The 10,332-nt window shown below is 39.4% G+C and overlaps 1 pseudogene; it reads left to right on the top strand.

Moving 5' to 3' along the window:
• The first annotated feature begins 3,804 nt into the window (after window positions 1-3,804).
• LOC117562489 lies at window positions 3,805-9,512 on the top strand (annotated as a pseudogene).
• Window positions 9,513-10,332: the final 820 nt, after the last annotated feature.

Raw genomic sequence — 10,332 nt, forward strand, 5'->3', positions numbered from 1 at the left:
GCTTTGCTTGACAAACCCCGTGATTTGTCCTCAAGCTCTGTGATTGGATGTTGGAGTGGCAGTGCGCGAAGTTTACACCGAGCGACAAACAGCATTTTGAAATGGAATGGAACCCATCGACGGCACACTATTCAAAACAGGAATCAAACGTCTCCCCCCCCCCCTTAGGTCACAGGCTCCTCCAACAGTGCAACACAATAAAACAGATAAACAGAAAAAATAGTGCAAGTCAATACAAAAAGAAAAATAGTAAAAAAGTGAAATAGTGCAATAAGAGTCTATACAAGTGATTGGAATATATGATATATTAGACAAATCATTTCTAAGTAGCAGCCAGATGAATGTTATTGATGTTATTTCAAAGTTCAGGTGTTTTATTCTTATGGTCTGTGGGATGAAACTCTCCCTGAGTCTGGTGGTTTTAGTCCGGATGTAAGATAAGATAAGATAAAATAAGATGGTACTTTATTGATCCCAATTTGGGACATTGTTTTTGTTGCAGCAGCATAAAAGACAAGACATTTTACAATAAAACAAAACCACAAATAAACAAGATTAGAAAGAAAAGAAAATAGAAAATATACGTGTTGAAATAGAAAACATACATGTAGATATTATATATGCAAATATACTTATTCAAAAATATATGACAATGGAATATGGAATATTAAATATTGAACAGATTATATATGTGTCAAATGTACAGCGAGGTTGTATTACAAGAGAAACTATGGAGCAGAGAGTTCTCTTCCAGCCAGAGGCGATTTATTGTACAGAGTTATAGCAGTGGGCAGGAATGTGTTCCTGTATCGGTCCTTGAGACTGCGGAGCTGCAGCAGTCTGTTGGAGAAGGAGCTCCGTTGACTGTCCAGCTGCAGGTGGAGAGGATGGGTCCATGATGGACAACAGCCTGTTCAGTGTCCTCCTCTCCACCACAGCTTCAAAGGGGTCCAGCTTGATGCCGATGACAGACCCAGCTTTCCTGATCAGTTTATTGATCCTGCTGGTGTCACCGGCTCTTATGTTGCCCATCCAGCAGACCGCAGCAAAGAAGAGTGCACTGGCCACAACAGACTAGAAGATCTCCAGCATCTTGCTGCACACATGGAAGGATCTCAGCTTCCTCAGAAAATAGAGTCTGTTCATTCCCTTCTTGTACACAGCGTCAGTGTTGATCCTCCAGTTCAGCCCATAAGTGCACTCCCAGGTACTATAGTCCTCCACAACAGCCACATCCTCTCCTAGAATGCGGCTGTTGTGCCAGATGGCAGCAGACAGAACAGTTTGTGGCTGGGGTGATGGGGGTCTTTTATAATCCTGAGGGCTTTCTTTAAGGTTAACCTGGTATTTTTACTCCACTACATTTATTTTAGTTACTTTACAGATTCTGATTATGATGTGAAATATAAACAACCCTTAAAGCAGACTTTAGTTACACCTGAGTAAAATTCAGGTAAGGGGATTGTCAAGTGCCAACAATCAGGAGAGATATTTGATTGGAGGACTGGCTTATCTAAAGCCAGTTGAGTAGCACTTGAAATGTTTTTGCTCTATGAAACCTGATGTACTTATATGATTCTGTTTTCTTCAAGCTTGTATTTTGTTGGTCGAACGCACTTATTGTAAGTCGCTTTGGATAAAAACGTCAGCTAAATGCAATGTAATTGAATGTAATGATTGTTGGTGCTTGATAAGACTAAATATGTATCTGCAGATCCCTATAAAGTATATACATTACTCGTTATTCTCTACAAATAGTTAATTAAAAACTGTATATTATTGCTATTTTGGACATCCCTTTTCAAGATTTCAATATTACTCTAAACGTGTAATAACGTGCTTTAACCAGTAGGTGGTTTGGGTTAAAAAGCTGTCAAGTTTACAGTGTTAACAAAATAAAATATACTGCTGTTTCTGGTTTAGTTTACGACGGATATATTCTGTTATTGTTTTGATATTTGTAACACAAAAGCGATGGAAAAACCCCACAGCAACACAGAAAAGATGGTCTTAACATGACCCAGCGGTCTAGTAGTTAATAAAAAACAATATTATCAAAACAAATTATTACTACTAACTTTATTGTGAAATTAAAACAGAACGGTAAAAGAATAGATTCCGGTCTATTCTGAGCCCAATCTCTGTAGATAAATACAAATAAAGAACTACGACAGATGTGTAATATGTAATGCAGCCAAACCATTTATTACAATGCATTCATGTGATGACTTTCAAAGAGTAAAGCAAGCACTGCTGAATAAAGTATGATTTATCTTTTACGAAACGTTTTTTTCATATGGAATGCAGTTGGTGGTCAACCAATCACAGAGCTTGAGGCAACGCGGACAATAGCTGAGGATTCTGGGTAGTGTAGTGTCTTCGGCCATCCTAAACTGAACAAATATTTGTTTCTCCGAATCGAAGGGGACAATTACAAAAGCATTGTACACAATTTAAACCAACCAATGTTGTGTAATCAACAAGAATAATCTGGTGTTTTTGAGTTGATGAGTAGTGCAGATATCACTGTAAAATCAATCGACAGTAAAGAGAATACTTACTTCCGGGTGTAAAATCCTGCGTCATCCAATGGGAATGGATGCTCACATTGCTCTCCGTATATCAAATCGGAATATAATGTTCTTTTAAATAACGTTAACTAAAAGGGAACAATCTATTTGACACAGCTGAAGCTCTGGCCTTCCTTAAAAACAAACTAATGGAATAACAATCACAGTTGTATTACACACAATGCACTGTTTTTTTAGAACAAAAAATCGTAACTAATGCACCATAATACATTCTGACGAAAAATAAAAATTATTATGAATACAAATCAAATAAAAGAAGCCTCCCGTGAGTTACTACAAGCTATAAAGTAGATTTTAAAAACGTTTTATAGAATAAAATCTCACTGCTGGACGTTGTAGAAATGCGTGTGTGCACCACGACAAAGGAGCCTCATTCACTTTACATTGGGGTTGTTTGCGTGGTGCAGACACGTACATGTAACAAAGTTCGTTATTCCACCACGCAATGCGGTGTTAAGGAGTCGTGGTGGAGTCACGCATTCTGGTGAGATCAGGTTGGGCCAGAGATATGGAAAATCCACCCAAATGGCCCCAGAAGAGGGTTTTTTTTGCTAAATCTGTATAAAAAGGTCAGATATCACTTGTTTTGCATCCATCTTGATACAGGGTACTTATTATATGTTGTACTTTGGATTCCTAAAGCTTTTAGTCTACTAACCCATCATCCAAGGTTAGTTTTCACTATAAGTACATATTTTTTGGATGGACACTATAATTTACAGTTTTTTACCATGTTCAATCTGACTTTTCTTTAAAATAAAAAAACATCTATATAGATTCTGACTTTTCTACATCCAACTCACAGGTTTATCATTACTTTGAGAAAAAAGATTATTAATTTAACCCTTTTAGAAGAGAAGATATGGTCATTTGTTCTGGGCATGTAATTTTAGAGCCTGAAACCTGAAAAACAGGCTCGGGGTTTAACAGGTTGAAAAATAATAAATAAAATGAAAAACAGATATTTAAAGTAGCTTTGAACCTTTAACTTATTGGTATTCTTTATTCGGATCCCCATTAGCACTATAGCATGAGCATTGGCTATTCTTCCTGGAACTTGCAGCATTAAAAGTAACTCTGTGTTTTCCACCCTCAGGTTTCAGTAAAGACATTAGCTCATTTGTTTAAAAAGGTAGCAGCAGGTTAAGAGGAGGCCTCGTTAGCCGGCTCTTTTAAAAAACAATGAAAGCTGCTTGTTTAGCTGCAGCCATGCATGATTAAAGCCGAGGTGGAGGACGCCACATCCTGCAAATTAGCGCCTGATTTCCATCTCGGGGTTTGGACAGAGAAGACCCCGCGGCTCATCGCCAGCAGCCAACATAGCCGCCTCCAATTCAAAACCCTGCAGGCGGTGTTTTTACAGGCGGAGATTACCCAAATGTTCACTGCACGGTCTGTTTGTCCTCTGTGCAAAAGATCCATGAGTTGAGTAAACACTCCATGTGTTTCTCAAGCTATACGGATTCAAGAAGTGCTTGTTTCAGTCTGCAGCTTTATTTCAGTAACTCACAACTCCATATTCCCGCACTTGCGCATATAGTACATCACAGTGTAAGCCATCTGTAACAGTGCTATTTATAAGATGCATCACTTTGCTCAAATACTTTTTTTTACTGCTACTTATCTTCTTATCTTAGAGAATATGGACATACAGAGAAAAATAATTAAATGATTTCAATCAGGAGAGACGGTTTTGATACATATTTATTGCAGAGATACACAAATGAATGTAATGGTGATTTTGGCGATTAGGCCCCGTTGTGCAGGAGTATCATTCGGGAGGGGAGAACCGATCCGATGAAACCCCCCCGGGGTCTAGACACTGGTGGTGGTGAATGGATAGTTGGGTCCGGTCTGAAGGGGAGGGGCTTAGCTTGACCCTGGATCCAGAGGGACGGGAGGTGAAAAGGGGTGGAGGAGGGTTGCGTCGAGTCCATAGACTGTATGGAGCAATTTGGGGTGTCTTGCCCAGGGACACAACGACATGCTGACTGCAGTGGGGTTTGAACCTGTGACCTCCTGATCCGAATGCCAACTCACAGCCCACTTCACCACACGCCTCCCCCCATCACTTATTGAGAGGAGAGAGAGTAGTAACATGGGAATAGTAAATGAATGAGAAAAGACGGTCTTCCTGGTTGAACTTACGCTGAGCTTCATTACTGTAATATAAATATAGTGAGGAATACAAAATAAATAAGTCGAAATTTGGAATACGAAGAGAAATAACAAATTGATATAAAAGTAAACAATAATGTAGAAATCTAAAGACAAATACAAATAATAAATAAGTTAAAGTAAAAATTGTGGAAATGTAAAAAAAAGGTAAATGAGGAAATATGAGAACGAATTAAAACAATTGCCGATTCAACTTTTTGTTTGTTAAAAACATTAAATAATTCAATATCAGAATATTGTTATCAGAGTTGTTCTCCCTTTCGTTTTCCGTTATTTATTTACATAAAAATTGAACTTTTTCTGCTCAGCTAGATCTGGTTAGATCTTATTTGGGGTTTTTTCTTCGATATTTTAACATTATAGTCATTTAAGACGTATGGTTCTTCCAGAAACAAGCTGAGTCAGCGTTAGCATTTAGCTTGTAGCCACTCTGAGCCACAAACTGCTATATTTCGCATTTTTGTCTGATTTATTCATCATGTCCGTTCGAAGAGAATACCCTCTGTGGATAATTATGATTCCATAACAAACCTCCTGAACATTGATATATCACCATAAGTTATTAAGAGAAAGAAGCATAGCAAACATTAGCATTAGCTCGTAGCTACTCTAACCTTTGTACACTAAAACTACTATATTTTTATCAGTTTAACTCAGCATTTCCATCATTTTTGTGTTGTAGAGGAGGGAACCTGCGTGGGTAATTTCGCTTCCAGTAAATATAATGAGTGTCTGGATCTTCAATTGAGAAAGAAACCAGCTGAGCTAACATTAGCCTTTAGCTTGTAGCAGCTTTCCATTGAGCTAACTGCAGCGACGAAATACTGTCTTTAACCTAAAACTGCTTTATTTAGTAGGGAGTTTTTTCGTGTAAAAAGTCGGGTACATTTGTTTTGGGAAGTAGGAGACCTCTGTGGATAATTTGGCACAGGGTTTAAACTTCCTGAACAACTGCATCTTAAAAAGTAGGGGAAACAAGCTGAGAAAATGTTAGCTACACCCCAAACAGAGTGCAGGGAAAAACATAGATTTTTATGGGAACACTGGTTTATTCAGTGTTTTACTGGATTGAATCAGAGGAGAGGAGGATACATCTTATACATGTGTTTTATATGCATGATAATAATAGGAGAAGATGAATGCAATGATTTCTATGGTGGCAAAGACAACAAGGAAAAAGATGGATTCCTAAACAAAACGCAGAGTCATTTTAACTTTGCAGGATATGAACACCCTCACCACTAATGGAGGCATTAACAACGTTTACCATCCGGCTGATTTACTCTTCATGTAAATGTGAAGACCTGATTGAAACAGGCAGGGTAATAATGGCATACGTGTTTTACATGAAGTGCAATGAGGCAGTAAACTGCTTTGGGTTTGTCTCTCTGCTGCAGAGACAAAACATTTCTAATGATCACTCTGTGTTCGCTTCCTTCTCTGCCAGAACAAATGCTCCCACACAGATTATCACATATTAAAATGTGCAACAAGCTCTTTTTATGCTTCTTCTTCTGTCATTTTGTCAGGGACATAATGAGCAAATTCTTCTTCTGACTCTCAAGCTGCTCTCCTGCTGCGTGCTACTTAAATACAAATCCCAGTTTAATATAACCCGGGTTTTATTATCTTGAAACATGCCAATTTACTGCAATACAGTGCACAGTTTCCATGCCTAATGAGGATTATAAGCATGCTATCTTGTACTTTGACATACAAATAAGGAGGAATAGCTAATTGTTACAAATGCCTCTGAGAAAATGCCACAAATTATTGAATATATGAGAAAATGATTAAACCACGGTTAAAGTATTTTATGGCAGTTTAGTGTGACAACCGCCTGATGTCAGTCATCAGATTGTCCCCAAGAACAGCAGTTTAGTTTAATAACTTCCTGTTGCAAGTCAGCTGATTTTAATCACAAAACAACACTGAACACACATTGAAGAAGATTCAGAGCAATAAGCAGACATGGATAAAACCTGTGGACGTGTTTTACAAATGAAACTGAATTGTTTTCAGACAAGGAGCAGGTTCAAACTTAGAGAAAACTAAGTTTGGGAACATGTAAAAACACTAAAAGACTGTCAGCTGAATGTCGAATTTGCATGTTGTAAAAGGGAAGTGAACCCATCCTGCCTCGAACATCATGTGACTCTAAACTGACTCCTCATTCACTGCAGGAAGTGAACAAGAGCAGATGTAGCAGGGATTTGTTGTACTTCGGAGCTTAAAGACTATCTGTTCAGAGATAGAAAAAGTATTTGACATTCACTAACACACTATAGAGGAAATGGCGCAACAATAAATAATCAGCTGTTCGATCTGTCTGGATCTACTGAAGGAACCGGTGACTATTCCCTGTGGACACAACTACTGCATGAACTGTATTCAACGCCACTGGGATGAGAATCTAATCTACAGCTGCCCTGTGTGTAGATAGGCCTTTGCACCAAGGCCTGTCCTGGTGAAAAACACTATGCTAGCAGACTTAGTGGAGGAGCTGAAGGAGACTGGTTCTGCTGATCACTGCCATGCTGGAGCTGAAGATGTGGGATGTGATTTCTGCACTGGGAGAAAACTGAGAGCCTTGAAGTCCTGTCTGCAGTGTGTGGCCTCATACTGTGAGAAACACCTCCAGCCTCATTATGATTCTCCTGCCTTTAAGAAGCACAAGCTGGTGGAGCCCTCCAAGAAGCTCCAGGAGAACATCTGCTCCCGTCACAACGAGGTGATGAAGCTGTTCTGCCACACTGATCAGCAGTGTATCTGTTATCTCTGCACTAAGGGTGAACATAAAGGTCACGACACGGTGTCAGCTGCAGCAGAGGACTGAGAGGCAGAGACAGATGAAGGGGAGTCGACAAAACATCCAGCAGGGAATCCAGGACAGAGAGAAGGAGGTGAAGCTGCTTCGGCAGGAAGCAAAGGCCATCAATGGCTCTGCTGATAAAGCAGTGGATGAGAGTAAGAAGATGTTCACTGAGCTGAAGCAGCAGGTCAGATCCCAGCAGAAGAGTGAAGTGAGTCGAGTCAAAGAGCGTCAGGAGAAGCTGGAGCAGGAGATCTCTGAGCTGAAGAGGAGAGACGCTGAGCTGCAGAAGCTCTCTCACACAGAGGATAACAACCAGTTTCTGCTCAACTACCCCTCTCTGTTACCTCTCAGTGAACCTAAACACTCATCCAGCATCAAAGTCCATCCTCTGCGCTACTTTGAGGACGTGACAGCGGCTGTGTCAGAAATCAGAGATAGACAACAGGACGTCCTGAGGAAGACGTTGAACGACACCTCACTGATGGTGAGTGAAGTGGAAGGCGTACTGCCACCTCCAGAGCCAAAGACCAGAGCTGAATTCCTAACATATTCCTGTGAACTTGAATTTGATCAAAACACAAACATACAGACGAATTTACTTTTTATTTTCAGCTCCTGAGTACAGAGAGTGTGACTGGTCGTTGTTACTGGGAAACGGAGTGGGGTGTTGGGAGGGGGCTTTGTGTAGGAGTTACATACAAGAACACCAGCAGAGCAGGGGGATGGGAGGAATGTTTGTTTGGATTCAATGATAGTTCATGGGGGTTATATTGTTTAAATGACGGTTATACCTTTTGGTACAACAACATCAAAACTCCCGTCGCAGTTCCTCAGTGCAACAAAGTAGGAGTGTACCTGGATCACAGCGCAGGCGTTCTGTCCTTCTACAGCGTCACTGAAACCATGACTCTCCTCCACAGAGTCCGGACCACATTCACTCAGCCGCTCTATGGTGGACTTCTGTATTAATTACAGTTCTATTGGAGACACTGCTGAGTTCTGCAAACTCAAATAATCATTTAAAGGGGCCATGTGTTGTTCATTTTCATTTTCAGGTTCATATTAGTATGTGTTTACTCTCCTGGGACATGTCTCCATGCTTTAATGTTCAAAAAGCTCTTTATTTCTCTCATACTGCCTGTGCTGCAGCACCTCTTTTCACCCTCTGTCTGAAACCAGAGCCCAGTCTGCTCTGATTGGTTAGCTGGCCGGCTCTGTTGTGATTGGTCAACTGCGTAGAGATGTCCCGCCCCTTAGCCTATCACGTACAATGTGTTGGATCGCTAGCCAATAGTAGCGCTTACTTAGAGAAACTGCCTGCAGACCATTGACATGCACACAAACCTGACAAACTGGAGGAAAGAGAAACACCAAAAAGCATAATAAGGCCTCTTTAACCTTTGAACTCTATTATCTCAATGCTTCCCGCTGACAATTGATTGTTGTGGCATTTCTTCAGATATCAATCAAACATTACGGGCTCAGCTGTACTTTGACATATTGTCTTAAGTTGGTATGTTGTAAATGTTAGAGTTTATTTTGTGTGTTTAGCTATCACTGCTCATGATGATGTTTGTTTCTCTGCATGAATATTTACATTTCTTTAGGCTCTAAAATATTGTTAAAAATGGGTTTTCATGTATTTCTATGTTGCTGACCCTCTTCCACTGCAAGGGTCTAGAGAAGAACTAGCAGAACTACTTCCTGGACACTTTGCTCTGTTTGTGTGCATTTGTAAAGACATGTTCAATTACAATGTGTTGTTGTTGTTGTTGTGAAATATCATAGATCTGTAAATATCATGATCATATTAATTAATAAGGAATTATTCATTATGTTCTTTTACATAGCGGAGATTCTGCTGTGACAAAGTGATTTTGTTGATGAAATCATTAAACCGGTGATAAGAAATAAAAACATTTAACAAAGTTGATTCTCCTTCCTGATTACAATTTGCAATTCTTCTGCATATCTGTAAATTATATACAATGAAATGTGGAGGACATAAGTATAAATAAATAAATGTGTAAATAAATGTATGAAGAAATACAGGAATAAATAAATACGGAAATAAATAAATAAATACAGGAATAGATAAATAAATAAATACACAAATAAATAAATAAAATAATAAACGCATAAATAAATATGGAAAGAAATACTTGAATGTATAAATAAATAAATAAAAGTCGAAAATAAAACAGAACAGACGTTATTATATATATTTAATATATTTCTACATTTACGGTTACTTACATTTATTTATGTATTTCTGTGTCCGTATGCTAATGAGGTGGGCGGTCCTAACCTCAGTCTGAAGCATGATTGGTTACAGGACTGTGATCATTTCTGACAGATTGGGTTTAGCAGAAGTGGCATGATTTTGTTCTCAGGAGGCGAATTTGAGAGAGTATTACCCACAAACTACACAGTAAAAGTACTTCATTTTATTGTTGGTAGCAGTCAAACTAGGACTGACTCCAACAGTGTCCGTTTTATTAAGAATGGTAAAAATTATTTGTATCGCTCTGAAAAAGAAAGCAGAAAAAACATGCATTATTTTACTCTTGGGCCCTTTCTCATTTCTCTAACTCCCCTCCTCGACTCCCCTCCTCGACTCCCCTCCTCGACTCCTATCCTCGACTCCTATCCTCGACTCCTATCCTCGACTCCTATCCTCGACTCCTATCCTCGATACTTAGTCCCGCCCACAGGAGATGCGAGCGGAGGAGCCGAGGAGGGGAACCG

The sequence above is a fragment of the Gymnodraco acuticeps genome, unplaced genomic scaffold (genome assembly GCF_902827175.1).
Source record: "Gymnodraco acuticeps unplaced genomic scaffold, fGymAcu1.1, whole genome shotgun sequence".
NCBI lineage: Eukaryota > Metazoa > Chordata > Actinopteri > Perciformes > Bathydraconidae > Gymnodraco > Gymnodraco acuticeps.